Genomic DNA, 9,650 nt, shown 5'->3' on the forward strand with positions numbered 1-9,650 from the left:
AAAGCAACAAATTAACACCTCATATTTGAAACGTTTACATGTTACAAATATCGATAACATATAGAACAAAACATATTTTCTTCGAATTTCATCAAATTTGAAGGACTCTATGAATAGCTATTTCGGACTGAATTTTGTAATACCTTATAAATATACATATGACATTTCATTCTCATATGTTTCCAAATTTTTATTTACCACTAAATTCAATTTTTCTAACTCACTGACTCAGTCTTATCAAGTCATCAAAAAGATTCATCAACAATTTGTGAATTTCCTTCTTCGTATCACTTTTTTTCCTACTTATTTAAAGTAAGTGAGTATTTGTAAACGATTGAAGTAACTTTATTTTCTAGTTACTCCATAATACGTCCATTGTACAGTTCATTAAAAGTCCATTATTTATTTCTAATATTACTTACTTACACCTGTTACTCCTTGTGAATGAGCATAGGCCGCTAACCAGCATTCGCCATCCAACACTGTCCCAAGCAATCCGTTCCAGCTCCTTCCAGTTGTTATTCATCTTTTTCATGTCTGCTTCTATTTCCCAACGTAATGTGTTCTTTCGCCTTCCTCTTTTCCGCTTCCCTTCACGATTCTAAGTTAGGGCTTGTCTCGTAATGAAGTTTGACTATTTGCATTGTGTATGTCCTATCCATTTCCATCGTCTTTTCCTAATCTCCTCTTCAGCTGGAATCTGGTTTGTTCTCTCCCAGAGAAGGCTATTGCTGATGGTATCCGGCCAATAGATGTTGAGTATCACGCGTAGACAACTATTTATAAATACTTGTACCTTTTTGATGGTGGTTGTTGTAGTTCTCCAAGTTTCAGCCCCGTACAGTAGAACTGACTGTCTTGACGTTCGTATTGAAGATTCTCACTTCTAATATTACTGATGAAATATTTATATAAGGTAAATTTTATTATTATTTTTATTATAAATTTTTAGTTAGTGATATAATTAAATTTTTTATTACTTAAGATTTCATTTAAATAAATTACATAGACCGTGTTTTCTAATGATGACCTGAGATAAATGACCCAATTATAAAGAAGATAATTAACTTTTTAATTACTGTTTATGACAAATTAATTGAAAATAATTTAATAATAGAGTAATAATAAAAAAGAATAATGTATAATTATCAACAAAAATGCATTTTAATCAAAAAGGGGTTTTGCGGATATTATAGTAATTTTAATAGTTGAGTTCATGAACTAGTTGAAGTTAGATCATCGTGAAAAATCTGGAAGCACTATATGGCCGTTTCATCTTAGTATGGGACTCCTCTATAGGTTAAGCGCTTGTGCGTAAGACTGTTAGATCCTGGGTTCGAATCTCTCAAGACGGGGTCATGGATGCATACTGCTGAGAAGTCCCATCCTAGGATGAAACAGCCGTCCAGTAGTTACACGTTTTCCATGGTGGTCTAGCTTCAACTGACTCATGGATTCAAGTATTAAAAATGTATTTATTAAATTTCCTAGTATTTATTTTATTAAGATAATTATATAGTAATATGTATCAAAGACTCATTATTTCTTATTTGGGATATTTTTTAAGATTGAATAATATTTAAAGGTTTTGCATGATGAAAAGGCTTTAATTAGATCGAAACATTTAAGATCTGTAAACTGATATCTCTTTATCAAATTGTAGATTGATACATAGAGAAATAGATTAATTGATCATTTGTTTGTTAGAAATGAATTATTATAAGTACATCTAGTATTATGGAATATGTAAAATATACTTGAATTGTATAACTTTATAATATCAATCTTAGTGTCACAATATATTTATTCATTATTTATATTCAATCTACAATTATATAATAGAACAATAAACTCGATAAATGACCATTATTTGAATATGAAATAATTTGTAGTGGATGTGGTTCGTTAACCAATCACCCTCGTAACCGTCACCATATAATCCTCAACGCTATTTGAAATCAGAAGGCAAAGAGATGCAGCGAATACAGTTTTATTAGCAGATAACTCAGACCACAAAGCAGTGAGGTGAATAAGTGAGTCAGCAAACCGAGAGTGTAGAGTGTTCAATGTACATGTATATATATAGAGAAATGAATGGATCATTGACTCCATTAAGCAGTTAATAATAAAACTAGCACAATAAATACATGCGTAGGCGGTAAGCAATGTTCAAGCATACATATTTCATACAAGCACAACAATAATAAAGGTACAATAAGTTATTATAGTACGGATGACTCTGTCTGCTAAATAAGTTTACAAAAGGGCTTGACCAAATTAAATGAGAACAAGCTCAATTGCATATGAGGTGCTATAAATTTTATCAATTTAGATGAAGCAATCCGTTGGTATGAAATCTAATTATTAGTCTCAATGGTTAATATTAATAGACTTTATCATATTATTACGTCATATATGTAGATATGTGTAAATGGTTGATTATTTCTATGACTACTGGAATTAAAATAATAATCAATATGCAAATTAACCGATCATTATAATCAATATCCAAATCAATCGATCGTTATTAGAATCATTAATAATGAAATAAATTAAACTAATAATAATTATTAAGAGAAAAACACAAATCATAAATCATAAGATAAATGTCAAAAGATAATGATCATATGAACAGGAAATTAATCTTTTCATTGTTTTTTTCTTTTCTTTTTCTTTTCTTGTTTTATTTTTGTTCTACAACAAACAGATTTTATTTAATATATTACTTAAATAAGTGATATAACTTGACTAAGTTTAGTTAATTATTTTAATAAATTTAATATATTTTAATGATAAATATTATTGTTTTTAAATTAAAGATAATGAATGAATCAGTTTTATAAAAGTTGAACATCATACAGTTGTTAGGGTTGTTAGATCCTCAGAACTCATTTGATAAATATCTTGTTTTTGTAATTTTATTTTAAAATTTTGAATTTTCTTGTTTTCGCGCTAAAAGCTCTCAGTTTCACCTTTATGTCATATTTCTCATTTGAGAGAATCTTAAACGTTATTGGTTCGTTGTATCTTTTAGTATGCTATTTTGTAACTCTTCTCAAGGATAATTTTATGTTGTATATATACATTTGATTTGTGCTTGTTGTTATTGGCTCGTGCTTCTGGTTGCTTGCGGAATATATTTCTCCGTTTGAACTTGGACTATTCTTTTAAGTTAGCGGGGCTAGGACGCATCAGTTTACCTAGCTTATTGGTCTTTGGTCACGGAGTCATGTTCTGTTGGCAGACTAGATGAACTCGTAATCGCTTCAAACATAACAACAGTTAATAATTTTCTGAAAATGTATGTACAATATGCATCTTACAGAAAATTTCTGTAATACAAACTAGTTAATACTGTTTAAACTACCTTTATTTTTCTTTTCACTTGACTCTAATCGTGTTGATACTTTGACATGTATGACGTATTTAACATTACAATTATAGTTAAGGAAATGATAGAATTTTCTGTGTTAGTTAACTTATTGTCACAAGTTACTTTATCAAATTCCGATATGATTTTATATCTCACTTGTTATATTTAATAATTACAACTATTTAAGTGACATAATTTTGATTTGTTTCAATGGAACAGGTAATGTGTACGTATTGCTGACGAGTTCCATAATGAAACAAAACAATTTATCTACGACGATATAGTTTTCTTCAGTTACAAGTCAAATTTGATTCAAACACGATTTATGTTATATTGATATCTTGGGATTTACCAAATGAATTATTATTTATACCATATTTAGTCAATACTTCTATGTGGTCTGAATGAAAATGTAGTATAGACCAGCTACTTAGAATTTCAATATTCTGTTTTAAACTCAGAATAAACCAGATACATCAATAACTTTTTGTTTTTATAGATATCATTACCAAGGATTAATTTGATAATTTCGAATAAATTGAGTATTGGGTAAATTAGTATAAATAAAATAATATATTTTTAATATCTTAATGAGTAGAAAAATGAAGTTTTCTGACGTTTCATGACTCAGTGTAAGTCAATTCTTCAGAGAATAAATAACCAAATCTAGAAAAACAAAACCTCTATTTATGCTCAGTTATTTCATCATATATATATGGAGTTACTGATTATGTTGTAGTTACACAAAAGAGAATGTGAAACAGTTATACACTTAAACTATTTCACCTTTTCTAATATTACTTTTAAAAAAGAATGTTATGTTAATTTAATAGTTGAATTCATGAGTCAATTGAAGCTAGACAAGCATAGAAAAATGGAAGCACTGGATGACTGTTTCGTGCTAATATGGAACTCCTCAGCAGTGCGTATACACGATCCTGCCTCGCAAGATTCTAACCCTGGACTTATCAGTCTCACTCGCATGCGTTTAACCTCTAGACCACTGAGTCGTCATCCAACTGTATTAATATCTAACTTTGACTAACTAATTCACGAAATTGCACCACCGTCTCACGAGGCGGTATGTTGGATGCGCACTGTTGAAAAGTCCCATACTAGAATGAAACGATCATCGAATGCATTCAGATTTTTCATGATTGTCTAGCTTTAATTAACTCGTGAATTCAACTATTAAATTACTATAAAAAAATGTTATAGTTGAATATTTTTTCCTTATAAATAAATATCATGATGAATTTATTATTTAGAATAATTAATTTTTCATAAAGGAATAGAGAGAATGAGAACATTTTTGATTCTCTTTATGTTACATTGCCAAACATTTCACGCAATCCTCATATATATTGAACGATTTAATAAAGCTAGTACATTACCATTCTGATTATTTAAATAGATAAGTACAAATTGAATGTATGTTTATGCCAATTAAATACAAACAAACAAACAAACACACAAGCAAACAAACGAATAAATAAATTGAAATTAAAATGTTCTATAATTTATTATTTTCATATGTGTTCATTTCGAAACAAATGAATTAATTATGATGTAATTAGTTTAATATTACTGAATAGAATAGATTAAACTACTTAAATAGGATTATATTATTTTAATTGTTAATGTATAAGTAAAATGTGAAATGATTCTAGTAAATTTTCATATTTATTAATATATTCTGATTAGATTATATTTGATTCGTTTTTCTTTATGAGGAGAAATAATATAAAGGTTGATATAGAATATATATGAATGATTTATATTAGTAGTATAATAAGACAAGTTGAATAGTCAATACTATATATTATTAATTAAAAGTAAATTATTCTTGAAAAAAATAATAATACGTAACAACAAAACTGACGACAGTATGGGAAATGAACTGCTCGCTCAAACAAACTAAAATCGACAGGTCATCTTTCCTCAGTAACTCCAAATGTATTTACCAATTTGCATGTATTTGACAAAGCACATATATTGGAAGAATCGAGAGAAGAGTACATGTTTACATTTCTGAGCATGTTTAAAAAATTGAGATTGCGAGGGACAAGGGTTCTCAACAGCGTAATAGCTTGGTGTTATAACTTGTGAATTTGTGTGCCCTGTTATTGTATAGCGCAACGATAACGCCAATTAGAGAGCAGAGAATTATCGATCGAACCAGTGACGTATAGAACACGTGCGAGCAGCCTAGTGTCGTGATTTGGTCTCGCTTCCTGTCTAGCCCAGCCAGTTAAGTTCAGAACACCAATCTCAGCTTCTGCAATATGAATCATTTATTTCAAATATGCTCGGTTTAAATACAAATCAAACCGACCACAACGTACCACAAAATAGAAAATAACATTTGTACAATATTTAGCCAAAAGTGGCTGTGAATGAGGGAGGTAGGGATTAACAGACAGGGCATAACTCAAGAATGGTAAATCGTATAGCAATAGTCTATGGGTCAAATTAAGGCTTATAATAAGAGCGACATGAATATGAACAGTTTAGTTACATAACAATTATACGATAAAAATATACGTTTAGCATTGGTCCATAAATGGATCCCAAAAATTACCATTCATTATTAATATGGGTATATAACACTTGGCATTTACTTCACACCGGGCACACCAATGACATTCCTCATGTTTTTAAAATTATTAGCAGACAAAGAAATACTGCTTTTCTCCGTTTTGCAGAAGCGATCGCGATGAAAAACTCGAACCGGATCTATGTATTCAAAAAGAGACAGTAATAAACCTTTTACTACCCTGGTATTTCAGTTTTTTTGTTGATGTTTAGTTTGTTTTATATTTCTCTTCCATTACCGACTTCTTAAACCACCCCATCACACACATTTCCACATATTTGATTTTCTTAAATTATGTGAACTCTTCGAATTCTACTCAATTATTACGTAACCCAACTTATCTGTTTTTAATTTTATGAATCCTTGATTACCTCTAAAATTATCACACAATTTATCGTATTTGTCTCTGAACTCCATTCAACTGTTACATCACCCATCCTTAATGTTTCCTTGATCCTAACACCAAATAACCTCTAACCTGTTCTCGCATACATGTATATATTGTTATTATTGATAATCCTTGTCATTCCAATTCTTTACATTCATTTATGTCAATTGTTTCATACTATTTCTTATCTCTATGTAGAACTTTAGTACATATTTGATTGTAAACATCTAATGATAAACCACGAAATATAATGAATTCATATTATTCTGCATCAATGTTCATTCATAAAGGGAACTAGTTGCATAAAAATAACAGATAGTTTAAACTTAAACTTTGAAAGAGACTTTTTCTAATTTTCATAATTTATATCATTAGGTTTAGTGATATAATTTTTGGTTTGGTCGGTCAAACCATCCAGCTCAGAGAACAAAACTCTATCAAAATCATCCACCTGAGATACAAATCTTTTCTATCATCTCTTAGTGATATAATAAAATTATTAACAGACAGTATTTCAAACATTATTTTTTGTTTATCTAGCAAAATACTTTCGATGATAAATTGTGTATTCAAAATCTTAGTCTTATGTTATTCTTTTTTTGTACACAAGAAAATCAGGGGTATAGAATAATAAAATAGAAAGGTTTCCTGGTTAACTTTCTAAGTACACTTTTAAGTTAGACGAGTTATGTACACTTTTTGCTAAGTATATATGGAACTTGATTCTACAATTGTACTTTGCAGAACATAATGAATGATCCAAGAAGGTGGACTTCTTTGACGACGATTTCATCTGTTGAAGATATACAATACAAAAATAATGTGGCAAACATGTTTATTTGTGGTGTTAATATACATATAACGAGCACTCATAATTTCTATATTCAAGTAACTATATTCACGATGCTGTTATTTACCTATAGATTCATTTTTCTTTCACAAAACTATTTATATCCGAAGTCATTCATTTAAGGTAAAAATAGTTATGTCATGATGATAAATGCATCCAATATCAGTTTATTAATTCATTTACATAGTTTGCTCAGCACAGGCATATTATATCACTATTGATAATAATGAAAATCATTCAATTATTTTCTAATATCGTATGTTCTTTTGTACTGAGATGTCCTATCAAAAGTCTTGGTTAAAAATGCTGTTGTCCTTATTTAATTCTGTTGTTATCATCTCAATACATTGATAAGACATAAACATTTTACTGGCATATTGTAAATGGTAACAGGTGAATTATGAAGAAATTATCACACATTTATGGCATCATTTATTTGACAGAGAGTGATTTACAAGTTAAAATGCTCTAAATATGACACCAATCTTAGTCGAAATATAAAATGTGATATTGACCAACAGTTGTTGAAACTTTGTGCAAATATATAAACTATTCAATATTATTGTTCTGACGATAGAAGTGTAACAGCCGGTATTTTCATTTAATTCTGTTTTCATATTTATTCAGTAGTTAAGTAGACTGATATGTTACTTTCAGTGGTGATTATTGAGGTCGATATCTCATCGGTTAAAACACGACATTATGACATGAACTGATATAGAAGAGATGAAATGTGTCTAGCAGTGGAAATCAACATGCGCATTTTGTTCTATTTAGAACCTATCAGCTAGATGTACATGCATTCCATAGTTGATGTTCAGTCTGGAAGTCTCCTGCTAGCTGCATCCCATCTATTCTACATTAACTCGTGCCATGTTGTTTATCGCCAGGCGATCCACACTAGATACCAAGATGCCAACAAGGCTAATCCGATTCCTGGCGAAATATCAAAAACGGGACAACCCGATTTACTTGAAGTTATATAAAATTTCATACCCGTTGCACGAGTGAGTTGCTATCTAAAGTCAGTAGTTAAGTTGATAGCGCGGTGGTATTTGAAGCGAACGTTACCGAGTCCGAGTTCCGGAGTGAACATTTACTCTGCAACCTAGATCTACCTAGCTAACGAGTCTTAAATGGGACAAAACGCGTGTTGTCAGTACCACCGCTGGCCATTTTCTCCCTATTCTAAATTAGAATGCATATTAGTTATGAAAACGAACAAACGTCATAATACATTGAATTTTGTTGAACTTTTTATTGATGGGAAGTTTGTTTTTAGAGAAAACTAATGATTACAACCTGTATATCTTCAGATTTTGGGCATATATTTTAATAACACTTGAACTGAACACGATTTTTAGTGCTTATGGATATATCCTCAAAATTTATTCTAAGGTTTAAATAGAAAGAACGACAATTGCTTTAATGCCACGTATCCATAGCTATAATCACGTGTGAACGTAAATCTGAACTAGTAATAGTATGATAATTAGAGTTTAATATTATTGTAAAGGTAATCACTGCACAAATTATTGGCTTTTATTTTCATCTTTAAAAAAATAATAATAAACGATATTATTATTACTAAAATAATAATTAATATTGGACGATAGTTATGCAGATCAGTAAATCATAAAGGTTTGAAACAATTCGTTCATTAATGAAGGGATTGTATTTAAACTATGGTTGTTTTAATGTTATGCCAACTATCATGATAACCTTGTTTCATTAGTTGATGATATCAATCCTAAAGGTTATTATAAATAAATCAATAATTTTTAAGTTAACAAAATGTCGAACAAGGGTAAAGTGAATGTTTCACTATGATAGATTTGTAAATAAAAAATAGACACTACAATATAATATGTGAAAATGTAATTTGATATAATGTGAAAGATCAAACGTTCTATATTAAAATGTGTATGATATCGCTTAATCTAACCGGAAAATGGATTTAAAAATTAAGTGCGAAGGTATTGAATTGATAAGTTGACCGATTTATCAATATAAACCATTTTTATTTTTAAAAATTAGTTATGGTAAAAATTGATGTTACGTTCCTGTTTATCTATTCTATTATATACACAAATTTCATATATATTACAAACGATTTGTGGGCGTTTAAGAGCGTGTTTTCATATATATTTCACATCATTTTTAGGTGTATTATTGTATTATATACATGCATGAGAGCTCTGATTCTTCATGAACTACAACTATCTGATCTTTGTTAAACTTGCTTAATTACACCTGTTACTCCTAATGGAACATAGACCTCAGACCAGCATTCTCCAACCCACTATGTCCTGGGCCTTCTTTTCTAGTTCCATCCAATTCTTCTTCATTTTTCTCATGTCTATTTCCATTTCCCGGCGTAATGTGTTCTTTCGTCTTCCTCTTCTCCTTTGGCCTTGAGGATTCCATGTGAAGGCTTGTCTTG

This window comes from Schistosoma haematobium, chromosome 1, assembly GCF_000699445.3.
Source record: "Schistosoma haematobium chromosome 1, whole genome shotgun sequence".
Taxonomy (NCBI): Eukaryota; Metazoa; Platyhelminthes; class Trematoda; order Strigeidida; family Schistosomatidae; genus Schistosoma; species Schistosoma haematobium.